Source organism: Tiliqua scincoides, chromosome 9 (assembly GCF_035046505.1).
Source record: "Tiliqua scincoides isolate rTilSci1 chromosome 9, rTilSci1.hap2, whole genome shotgun sequence".
Lineage (NCBI taxonomy): Eukaryota > Metazoa > Chordata > Lepidosauria > Squamata > Scincidae > Tiliqua > Tiliqua scincoides.
Window position 1 is genome coordinate 19,754,948 of NC_089829.1, and position 12,789 is coordinate 19,767,736.

At 47.7% G+C, this 12,789-nt stretch overlaps 1 protein-coding gene across 1 annotated transcript in view; it reads left to right on the forward strand.

The window, feature by feature from the left end:
* Window positions 1-12,789, forward strand: part of PEPD (peptidase D) — a 183,662-nt gene that overhangs the window by 75,024 nt on the left and 95,849 nt on the right. The window lies entirely within an intron of this gene.

Sequence of the window (12,789 nt, forward strand, 5' to 3'; positions counted from 1 at the left end):
CACTTCTGCTATGTTGTGTGCTGATGAATGGAATGTCATGATTTTGCACGGTTAAGGAAATCTTGGTTGGGTTGATGATCAAGTAATATGATCAAGTAAATTTGCATACAATTTGTATGCAAAAGTATATGTTCATATGTTGTGGGCCCTCCTTATCTAGGGGTTCGGCACCGACAGGCTTGACTCAATGCGGGTGCCGACCCCGCATCTGAAGGGCCTCAAGGACCTACTGGATCAGAAGCGTCGTCTGGTTGCACTATGGAGGTGTTCTGGGGCAGGAGGAGGCCTTGCACTGCCTCCCCAGGCCTCAGAAAGACCTCCTGGAGGTGACCAGGTTTTCACTGAAAACCAGAAGTTCCTCCACCCACCCCAGAACTTCTCCTAGACATGACCAGAAGATACCTCTGGTTGCAATTAGGAGGTCCTTGAGGTCCTCCCCGCAGATTCAGTTATCCATGGAAATCAATATCCGCGAGGAGTCTGGTAATGAGTTGTAGCAGACATCATCTTACAAGAGGCATTCCCTTCTATGTGATGGTGAAGTGGGAATGCCTCTTCTATGACACTACCTGCTCCCTGGTTTTTTTTAAAGTTTATTCTTTCAAAATACTGTAGTTAACTTGTTAAGAATAAGTTAACTTGTTTTGCCCTAATAGATCAGATGCCTTTTAGTTGATCAGAAGACTTTTAATCAATTAATGTAACCAGTGAATCATTTCACTCCTGACTGCCAACAGCCAAGGGCACAAAAGATGAGCAAAGTAAAGAAACACTTGCAAAGAAGTCTGTTCTTCTGGCACAAATAGTCAAAATAGAGGTTTTAAACCATTTTCTGTTGATAGCAACTGCTTTATGAAAATACTAGTAGGAATATATGATCTAGGGCAGCGGTTCTCAAACTTTTTGGTCTCCAGAGCCCTTTAAACTCTTAAAAGGAGAGTGCTCCTGTCCCCTGCTGAAGCCTTGTTCACTTGCTACTGTAAATGACAGCCTGAATGGGGGCATGTTGGCCAGCCCTGCTCCCGGTACCCTGTCCTCCCAAAGTATAGTGTCTGTCTGCACAGGGAAACACTATCCTTATGGAGAAAATCTTCACATGATGTTGAATGCTGGGTGCCTGGCATTCCGAGTCGCACTGGATGTTTCCTCTTCGTTTGGCAGGGACAGGATTTTTTTTTTCTGTAGCAGCACTGCTGAGTTTTGAATTCTCTCTCCGGGGAGATCCATCAGGCTCCCATTTTGGCTGCTTCGTAAGAGAGCAGTAAAAGCTTTCTTGTCCAGCCAGTCTTTTAATTGTGTTTGCTTGTTTTATTGCTGCTGCTGATTTTGCTCTCGTTTTTGTTTTCTCTTGTTCTGTTTTTATTGGCCTACGTTCACTACTGTATTTGCGTGTGTTTAATTTGGTGGCTAGTCGCCTTGGGAAATGGTTGTAGGTGTAAGTCGATATGCAGGCAAGGCTACAGCAGTAAAGTGTGTACGTGTAGAAATATTGACTTCCCATTAAGCAAAAAATTGAGGACTTAAATGTGGAGAAATGTATAATGTGGACACTTGTCACAGGGTCCATGTTACGTCCTAGGGAGCTGCAGTCCCATTCCGGGGGCGGGGCGTGTAGAAGGGGTTGCCATTCAGCATGGGGGGTGGCTTATCAGAGACCAGGTGAAGAGAGGATCCAGGTAACAGTTTGTTTATTAAACCAAACAGAAGAGAGGGCAAACAACTGCCCAGTTACTTCTTTGTCTTGCCTCCCCCCAAGCCACTTGATGGTGCTAGCGCAGATGGTGGCAAGGGTGCAGGGCACCAGTTTCTCCCATGACCAGGGCAGGGCACTGATGTGTGGTGAGGTTATGGTGAACCCTTCTGCCTCTCTGTCAGAACCGGAAGCTGCTGGGGTAAAGAGGAACGGTGTCATCCCTCACTATTGCCTCCTCCACTTTAGTCTTCCATGACAAGGACGGTGGCAGAGAGGCCGAGTTGCAGGGGATGTGGTGAGGCCAGCACTCAGAAGCTGGGTCAAGCCAGCGATCTGTCCACAATGTCGGGGCCAGCCAGAGGGTGAGCAGATTTGAGCAAACTGTGGCCTCGGACCTGCCTGGGAATCCACGTGCTCCTTCCTCCTGCTTCTGCCATTTTACTCTACTGTTGGTGTTTTATACGCCCTGCTTGATGCTGCTCCTGGATGTGGCTACTCACCAGGATGGTGTGAGAGATCGCAGGCTCCTGAGGTATCCCTGCTGGGTCTGGTCTGGTGAGCATGGCATCACCGCAATGGACCCTCTCTTCAGAAGGGTGCAGGCCTAGGGCAGTGCATCCAGTGCGCTCCCATTATGGCCATATATTGGTCATGAAAGTGTGAGTTCCAGTTGTCCTGCCCAAGGGACAGCTCTGCCCCTGTACAACAGGTATGTTATAACTTGATGATGAGAGGGAAGAGGCCAGCGGGTCACTCAGATAGGCCACATGTTGAGCAAACCTAGTTTGGAGAAAGTAAGGGTGGGTGACACTGGGGTGTGGTGGTCTCCAGCCTTGTTCCACGATGTCACACCTAAACCCCTGAAGAATCCCTCCAGACAATCTCCCTCTTTTGCCCAGAATGTGAAGAAGATGCTTGAGAAGGAGTGGAAAACAGACCATGCTATTAAGCTGCCGTAAATAATGCTGAATCGATAATACAGTAGAGTGGAAGGATATCATAAGCCTTAACTGTGTGTACATTCTGCTCTCCTGCTTTTTATTGCCTGGTTTTATTCAGCTTTAATAACAGGCTTGTTTGACTTTTAGGGGACCGGCAGGTAGTCTGTGAAAGAGCTAATGGGATACAAGACCAGTATACCCAGCCACATTCAATAGCATGTGCACCACTGATTGCTGGGTGTGCGTTTTGTTCTTTGGAAATTCTTGGTGTTCTTTCTCCCGCCTGCCAAACAGGTGATCAGCACTGACAGGACCAATAAGTTTTCAGGACTGCAGCCACTGTGGATTATGGATGGGTAACACAAGGGCTGTCAAACCAAGGATTTAGCTCTGTCACTCAGCTCTGGGTGAAAGAGAAGCCACAAGGAGCCCACCCTGATGGGCTTCAATGCACCAATAGGCCAGAGCGAATCAAGTAGTGATGTTCCTAAACTTCCTATAAAAGCTTTTAGGTTTTCTCATGGCCTGGAGATCTGCTTGTCTTTGATACTTCTGACTTTGTTCCAACTCTTTTGCCCGCCATCAGCTGCCTGGGAACTGGGGCTGATACCTCCTGGTCAATGACTGGTGCATCTTGTGTCTGTCCCAGTGGAAAGAATACAGTGCCCTGGGGCAGTGCTCCGTTAGTCATGACATGCAAGCCCCTTGGCATCCAGCCCCACTAATGGTAGGCCCTTCATTGTGGAAAAATGGCCACTCCATTCACCTAGATGGACTCAAGTTCAGTCTATTGATCTTGGCTGCTGCAGCAGCTCTAGGAAATTTAGGACAGGTGTGTTTCATGGAAGAACAGGTGTTGCTTCCATCAGGCATGGAGCCACTCTCTGAGATTGGAAATACCTGGGCTGATCTGGGGTCCCTTCTCCTCTCTGATCTCCCAGGTTGTAATCCTGACTGACAATGTGTTCTGGGGCTGTCCTACCTCAGCACTGTGCATCATCTCCAACCATGCCTCATTTAGTTCAGGTGGGGCAGATTTGTGCTACTGAGATACTTAGGGCGCAATCCTAACCCCTTATGTCAGTGCTTTCCAGCAATGGCATGGCGGTGCCAATGGGACGTGTGCTGCATCCTGCAGTTGGGTGTCACTCACAGAGTCCTCCTCAAAGTAAGGGAGTGTTTGTTCCCTTGCCTCAGAGCTGCATTGCCCTTATGTCAGTGCTGGAAAGCACTGACTTAAGGGGTTGGGATTGCACCCTTAGTGGATCTGTGTAAATTTGCTTCTGCTTTTGCTTGTCCTTTGAGTCAAAACCATCCTCCACTGGAGATTAGGATTGATGGTCCAAGTGATAGGTGATCAGGTGTCTCCAGGTCCTTTGAGGGATGTTTTGAGCCTTGGGAAATGCTAGTGCAAGGAGCCCATACCTGTGTTGGAGTAACTTCCAAGGACTTCATTCATTTACAGCACAATCCTATGCATGTCTACTCAGAAGTTAGCCCCATTGAGTTCAGTGGAACTTGCTCCCAGGTAACTGTGTATAGGATTGCAACCTTACTTACTCTCCTCCTTGTTGTCTGACATCCTCTACATCCTTCTAGGGGTGTAAAAATGAACTATCCTCCTTCCTCCCAGGAAAGAGGAAAAAAAGAGCTTCCTTCACCCCTGAATGTGCCTGTACTTGATATTCCACTTCCCAGACTACTTCCAAAGATGATGGCACACTCTTATGCATGTCTACTCAGAAGTAAGTCCCATTGAGTTTGATTGGATTTACTCCCAGGTAAATGTGTATAGATTTGCATCCTTAGGGCCCAATCCTATCCAACTTTCCAGAGCTGGTGTAGCCACAATGCAATCCAGAGGAAACAGGAACAGACGTTCCCTTATCTTGAGGAGGCCTCTGTGACGGCCCCCCATCACAGGATGCGATGCGCACCCCATTGGTACAGCTGCATCAGTCCCGGAAAGCTGGATAGGATTGGGTCCTTAGTCTTTTTTTAATGTATATTTCTTGCTTCTTTTGCCTTCCCCATCCCAGAGCTTAGTTCCTATGGGCTCCAAGCCCACCCCTTCCTTGGCTTTAATCTGGTCCCAGAGACAGCCTCTGTCCCAGTCTCCTTAAAAATCAATGGCATAAGTAGGATAAAGGAAATCAAAAGCCGCAAAGTCTCCGCGGTGACTTGTTTAAGTGACAGTGATGTTAATACAGCACCCTTGCTCACACCATCCTTTCCTGGCTTTTGATATTGATTGTGAAGCTCTCCCCCCCCCCCCCCCGCACAACTCCAGCTACATCTCAGCTGGAGAGGCTAAATTTCAGTTCTTTTATTCTGTATTCTGTTCACTGTCATCCTGGATTTCTATAGCAGGGCTTAGACTATCAGATGAGTTCCTGTCATATCTGTTGGTGTTAAATTTCCGTATCTGTGGAGCTCTCTTACGGATTATGGCTCACACCTCTCCCTTTATTCCCTCCCTTTTTTTCCAAGGGCACAAAAAGAAAATAGAGATTGCAGATGTCCAAAGACTGAACAGCTGGTGCCATTCCCCTCTCTCCTGTTTAGCTAGGACTCTTGGATTTGTGTCTCTCTTCCCTTTTGTGGCAGATCTTGCTATTGAAACATCCTGGTTGCAGTTCTTTGGCTGTCTTGATTTTGAGGGTAGAGGGCACAATGTCATCTTCAGGAGGGGCTTGAGATGCTTTTAAATGATGCAAATCTCCATCAAAATTAGAATTAACCTTTTTATGTTCCGAAGGGTGTGTGGAAAGGAGAGAGAATGAATTCCTAGCTTTGTGTGAAATTGAACCAAATGTAAATTCTCCTAACAAGAAGTCACAGATGCTGCATTGTCTTCCTGACCTTCACATAGACAATGTATGTTGCATATGGGATTGCATCTCATACCGTCATAACTGGGGGGAAACCAAACTGGGGCTGTGGGTCTTAAATGACAACCTAGCCCTTCCTCTTTCTCCACTGTGATTAAAGAGGCTGTCTGGGCAGCCTTTCCATTCAAGCCACTGAAAGCAAAAATGGGGACTTGCTGCTCACAGTTGATCTGTTCTGGTCTCGAAGGAATCAAATGAAGAGCAGAATGTTCTCAGAATGACAGGGCTGCGACCAGAGCATCTTGTCAAGTTGTACTGCCCCCAGACTCAAGATCTAGCTCAGTTTGCACAATGTAACAATATTGCGCGATAGGTGTTTCCTTACCAGTAGCAGCTAACGAGGCAAAGTGGGGAAAATACCCCATGCAGTAACAACAGGACTGAAGCTTATACTAGTCATTGCAAAGTAAAAGCAATTGCAACAATCTCAATGGCAGCCACTTGATATGGGTTGCATCTGAGGCAGATGCAAAGATTCTAGGGGAACAGCCAATTTGGGGTGCTTTTCACTCCAAATCTGCCACTGCTTTCCCCCAACCTGCCACCACTACAGGCTGCATTGTTCTGCTTCCTACTGGCTTGATCATTCCCCTCCTTGCACACCAAATGGAACCAGGTGCTTTGGAACTTCTGTTTTCATTTACAGGGACAGTGTTAGTGCTGCCCCTGTAAGGCTGGGGTTTTTCATGGACAGAGAACTTTCTGTTAGCATTCTCACTATTACCTCCTGTAGCATTTCTCTAGACCTATGGGTCTAGGTCAGGGGTCTCCAAACTTGTCTGCCAGAGGGCCACATCAAATATCTGGCATGGTGTTGAGGGCCGGAAAAAAAATTTAAATATAAAATTTAAATAAATAAGAACATAAGAACATAAGAACATAAGAACAGCCCCACTGGATCAGGCCATAGGCCCATCTAGTCCAGCTTCCTGTATCTCACAGCGGCCCACCAAATGCCCCAGGGAGCACACCAGATAACAAGAGACCTCATCCTGGTGCTCTCCCCTACATCTGGCATTCTGACTTAACCCATTCCTAAAATCAGGAGGTTGCGCATACACATCATGGCTTGTACCCCATAATGGATTTTTCCTCCAGAAACTCGTCCAATCCCCTTTTAAAGGCGTCTAGGCTAGACGCCAGCACCACATCCTGTGGCAAGGAGTTCCACAGACCGACCACGTGCTGAGTAAAGAAATATTTTCTTTTGTCTGTCCTAACCCGCCCAACACTCAATTTTAGTGGATGTCCCCTGGTTCTGGTATTATGTGAGAGTGTAAAGAGCATCTCCCTATCCACTCTGTCCATCCCCTGCATAATTTTGTATGTCTCAATCATGTCCCCCCTCAAGCGTCTCTTTTCTAGGCTGAAGAGGCCCAAACGCCGTAGCCTTTCCTCATAAGGAAGGTGCCCCAGCCCCGTAATCATCTTAGTCGCTCTCTTTTGCACCTTTTCTATTTCCACTATGTCTTTTTTGAGATGCGGCGACCAGAACTGGACACAATACTCCAGGTGTGGCCTTACCATAGATTTGTACAACGGCATTATAATACTAACCGTTTTGTTCTCAATACCCTTCCTAATGATCCCAAGCATAGAATTGGCCTTCTTCACTGCCGCCGCACATTGGGTCGACACTTTCATCGACCTGTCCACCACCACCCCAAGATCTCTCTCCTGATCTGTCACAGACAGCTCAGAACCCATCAGCCTATATGTGAAGTTTTGATTTTTTGCCCCAATGTGCATGACTTTACACTTACTGACATTGAAGCGCATCTGCCATTTTGCTGCCCATTCTGCCAGTCTGGAGAGATCCTTCTGGAGCTCCTCACAATCACTTCTGGTCTTTACCACTCGGAAAAGTTTGGTGTCGTCTGCAAACTTAGCCACTTCACTGCTCAACCCTGTCTCCAGGTCATTTATGAAGAGGTTGAAAAGCACCGGTCCCAGGACAGATCCTTGGGGCACACCGCTTTTCACCTCTCTCCATTGTGAAAATTGCCCATTGACACCCACTCTCTGCTTCCTGGCCTCCAACCAGTTCTCAATCCAGGAGAGGACCTGTCCTCTAATTCCCTGACTGTGGAGTTTTTTCAGTAGCCTTTGGTGAGGGACCGTGTCAAACGCCTTCTGAAAGTCCAGATATATAATGTCCACGGGTTCTCCCGCATCCACATGCCTGTTGACCATACATTAGAGATGCCTGTTGACAATACATTAGAGATGGAACTTAGATGAATGAATGAATGAACGAATGGGCTCAAATTTCCAGAATTTCTCTAAGCATCAAAACACACCACAGAAATAAAGCACACATTCAATCAGCCCCCGTTCCCTAACGTCCCAAGCAGCTTACTTAAATACATAGAAGTAAATACCTTAGAACCAGCACATGACAGGAAACACCCAGAGCATGTTCTGAGGGATGGGGAAGGCCTCCCTGACCCTCAGAAAGGCTTCAAAGGGCACAAAAGTTATGTTTTTAGTTCTTTAGAGGGTGTTCTGAAGGCTGGGGAGGGTGGCCCTGGCCCTCAGATCACCCTCCAGAGGTAACCAGAGCACAGCTTGTTGGTTGTGTTTGGTCAAGTGGGCCAGAGGCTCTCAGGGAACCAGAGGCTGGCTGCAGGCCAGATCAAGGCTCACCGCAGGTCACATCTGGCCCCCAGGCTGGGGTTTGGAGACCCCTGGGGGCTCACTGTCTACGCCCTGTTCCAAAGTGAAAGAAAGAGAAAGCTCCCTTTTACAAAGCGTTTGCAAAGAGAGGTGAGTCATTAGTGCAACAGGGAGGAATTTGAGAGCCGTGGATATGGGACCCATGGATACAGGGGCAGCTGTGTTGCACATCTAAAATTAACACTGCTGTAGTTACTCGTGCAAGCAGATAGTTTCAGATGCCCTTTGAGACTCCCTTCGCTTCAGAGGGGTTTTTCCCCCTTCTGGATATGCCTTTTTCCTCTCTTGTCTGTGTTTCAGTTCTCTAAGTATTTCAGTTTGGTGGAGAAGTGAAAATTATTTTTACAGGCATTGCTGGTCGGAATCTTTTGATACCTCACTTCCTGTCACAGATTAGAAGAAGGTGCAAGTTGGCTTTTTGTCCTCTGTCAGTTCTTTAAGAAAGTGATCTCTCATCAAGTCAGCAGGGGGTGCACAGACAAAGTAAGTGCCCCCATCCCAGCTTCCACCCTTAAGTTGCACATGACCTGAACTCCACCACTCTGTCTCTCCAAGAAGAGCAGTTTCTTTTATGTAAATTGGATTAAGAGTGCCCTCTTTAAGATTTATGCCTTGCATCTTTTAAAATTTAAAATAAGGGACTGGTGATTCTTTAGAGCCACAAAAAGAGCCCCTGAAATAGAAACTGAGGAAGTTAGAGATGGAAGGAACCTTAGAGGTCATCTGTTCAAACCCTTTGTTTTAATCAAGTTTTTTTTTTTACAGAGACTATTACAGAGACTTGGGGAGTCCTGCAGAGACATTTGCAGGGCTCCTCACACACACACCCCCCCCCCCCAGCCAGCACACCATCTGATGAGTTAAGAACAAAAGAACAGCTCCACTAGATCAGGCCATAGGCCCATCTAGTCCAGCTTCCTGTATTTCACAGCAGCCCACCAAATGCCCCAGGGAGCACACCAGATAACAAGAGACCTCATCCTGATGCCCTCCCTTGCATCTGGCATTCTGACATAGCCCATTTCTAAAATCAGGAGGTTGCGCATGCACATCATGGCTTGTAACCCGTAATGGATTTTTCCTCCAGAAACTTGTCCAATCCCCTTTTAAAGGCGTCCAGGCCAGACGCCATCACCACATCCTGTGGCAAGGAGTTCCACAGACCAACCACACACTGAGTAAAGAAATATTTTCTTTTGTCTGTTCTAACTCTCCCAACACTCAGTTTTAGTGGATGTCCCCTGGACTGGATGTCCCCCAACTGGAAGTTGGAGAAAACCTCTCCCCCCTCCTCATCTCTTAAGGGACAAGAGCTATGTGCTTCCCAGGCTGGTTGCTCTGCTCCCCTTGCCTCTGGAGGATTTTATGAGCCCAACATGCACATCCGCCCGTGGCCTCTGCCAGACTCAGAATGACACTTAAAGTGAAAAAAGCAACTTTGGTTTTTTAAGAAACCAGGTCACTTTTTCTTTCTAAGTGTCATTCTGAGCCTGGCAGGTCATTCTGATCTCTGGAGGGGACGCGCAGGGGGCCGAACTTGATCCGCGGATAAGAGAATCCACAGATATGGGATCCATGGACATGTGGGCCCCAGTATATATAATTCTCACTGAATGATCTAAGTGGCTTAAGAAGCAATTCTATTTTCATGTCACATGAAGAACAAAACTTGCTCATCATCTTTGTTGGTGATTAGAAAGTCATAGCTAATTGCATGCTTTTTCCAGAAAACAAAGGCCAGCCCTGCAAGATTTTCTTCTCTTGTTATCATGCCATGTTGTTTTTAATGTAATGCATTGATTTCTTTGCTTTCCAAAATCTCAAGAAAGTTTGTTTACAATTGGGTAACACATTCTGGCAATACAAATTCCTGCAAATATTAATGCATTCCTTAGACCAGAATTACATTATTAAAGGAACTCAAAGGGATGCTTTTGTGATGCATAAGAGATTGTCCCATTATTTGGTTAATAATGGGTGGTTAATCATTTTCAAGATTTCATTCCAGTAACCCAGCAGTTCTCAAAGTGTGCATCACAACACTCTGGGGCATCACGAGGCACTCTCTAGGGCTGATGGCGTACCCAGAGGTACCTTTGGGGGCAAATGCCCCAAGTGCCAGGCTTGGGGGGGGTGCCACCGCAACTCTCTTCCCCCCTCCATTGGTTTTTCTGCATGGTCGGGAAATGTGCCGCCACTGGCTGCAGGCACTCAACTGGAAGTGGTGCTCGCCTCCTCCAATTTCAGAGGAGGAGCACACCGCTTCTAGCTCCAATGGAGCTTTTTGTGCTGCTGCTAAGCGGCTTGAAAGGCTCCATCAAAGTTTTTTGTTGCTGCTAGAAGCAGCACCTAGAAGGCAAGCACTGCTTCCAGGAGGCGGGCGGTGCTTGCCTCCTAGGTGCTGCTTCCAGTGGTGCGAAACAGCTCAGATGGAGACCAAACCACCTCCTTCCCTCCCCCTTTTTCATAGGGAGAAAGGAGGAGGCAGTGTGGAGGACAGGATGATGTAATGGAAGATCAGAAGATCATCAGGTGGATGATGTGGTGTTGACAGCGATTCCCTGTTTTGACAGCTGTTTGACAGCTCTGGGAAGGGAAGGGCTGGCTCCACAACTGTAATCAATCAAGGCCAATGGAGACCTGGATGGACACCTGGGCTTCATTTGACCTTGATGGGACTTTGAATGGACATGGACTGAAGGGATGGCTCACCTGAGCCTAATTTGGAGCTAATGAGGTAGCTCACAGCTGAGCTGCATTTGGATCATGAGACATCCAAGGATAAAAGGCAGCTTTGGAAGGAGACAGAGCTACCCTGACCCAGGACCAAGAGCGGGACGCTGACCCAGCCGGAAGCTGGACCCTGACCCAGGACCAAGAGCGGGATGCTGACCCAGCTGGAAGCTGGACCCTGACCCAGAGCAAGGAGCAGGACGCTGACCAGAGGGAGGACCCTGACCCAGAGCCAGAAGCGGGACGCTGACCCAGAGGGAAACCCGGACGGACCCACACTGGGAGAAGGGGACTGCCAGAACTCTGCTGGAGGACACAGAAGAGAGGACTGCCAGGACCCTGCTGGAGAGAACACTGCTGGAGAGGAGGAACTCTATTGCAGAAGATTGGACTGGGAATACTGGACGGGGAAGACTGGACTGTGCTTTGGAGACTGGATTGGACTTCGACTGGAGGCTTCAGACCTCTACCCACTAAGTTAAGTGGAGTTTTGGGGAGAGGGAAAGCCTCTGGACAAGAGGACTTGCAGGGAGTGTATGTGTTTGTAGCAATAAATTCTTGTTAATTGCTATAGATAAGAAGTTCTGTGTTTATTCCTTTGCACACCACAGCTGTTGTTCTTGGGAAAGGGGGTTGTTAATTAGCCAAAAAGCAGGCATTAGAAGGGAGTTGAGATATTGGCAGATGAGATGAACAGATGACATCACTGCAATTACTTCCAAGTTGGGGGTGTCAAATGAGGGGGTGGCCCCAGCAGGAAAACTGCCAGGGCTGCCACTGTCTGGGACGTCACAGGACGGCGGCTGCCCCGCAGCAAGACCATGGTGCAAGTCTCCCTGCAGCAGCAGGAGGTTCAGTTCGGTGGGCAGAGCTGCAATACCCAAAAACCTTATGCTGGGAAAAGCCCTCTTACCTGCCCTGACTCTCTTACTGCTGTTTCTGGGCTTATGAACATAAGAACAGCCCCACTGGATCAGGCCATAGGCCCATCTAGTCCAGCTTCCTGTATCTCACAGCGGCCCACCAAATGCCCCAGGGAGCACATCAGATAACAAGAGACCTGCATCCTGGTGCCCTCCCTTGCATCTGGCATTCTGACATAGCCCTTTTCTAAAATCAGGAGGTTGCACATACACATCATGGCCTGTGCTAGGTCTCTGAACCAGGAAGTAAGTGGCGGTGATGTCACTGTGAGATGTATTTCATCCCCGCTTCTGGGTTCCAAGGGCATCACCAGGCCAGAAAGATTGGGAAGTACTACAGTAGCCTTTTACTGGTTAGTATCACTGACTATGTATATATGTTCCTCTCGTGCCCCGTTCCTTCCAGCATAAACTTGTTACTGTTCCACTCATACACTGCAGCCCACATGAAATAAGATCTGGATAGATCTTGCTAGAAGCTTTTTTAAGGTTTTTCCAGATGGACACGTCTGATAATTGAGTCCATAGTCCCATCCGGACATATTCGTTTAGGTCCCTGCTTCCATTTCCACTGAGCACAATATCTGCAGCATAGGTGCACATTTCCCACTGTGTACAATACCTAATCACTACCACAGTGGTTTTCAACATCTTTCTTTTCCTGGCACACTGACCTCCTATGGTCTTCATCTGTTGTTATGTCTCTTCTGGCTTCCAGGAGACTTCTGGTTTCTGTGGTTCTGTTTCTAGGGCAACTGTCTGTAGTAACAAATTGTCTGTCCCCCTCTGCCAGCCATAGAGTGGGCTACTCTGAGGGTCTTTTCCAACCCTGCTAACTGGGGGAACTCAAGGACTGAGCCCGGGACCTTCTATCTTCAATGTGACTTCTGTACCAATAAGCTTAGGACACTTAAGCATTACTGCTTAATTTG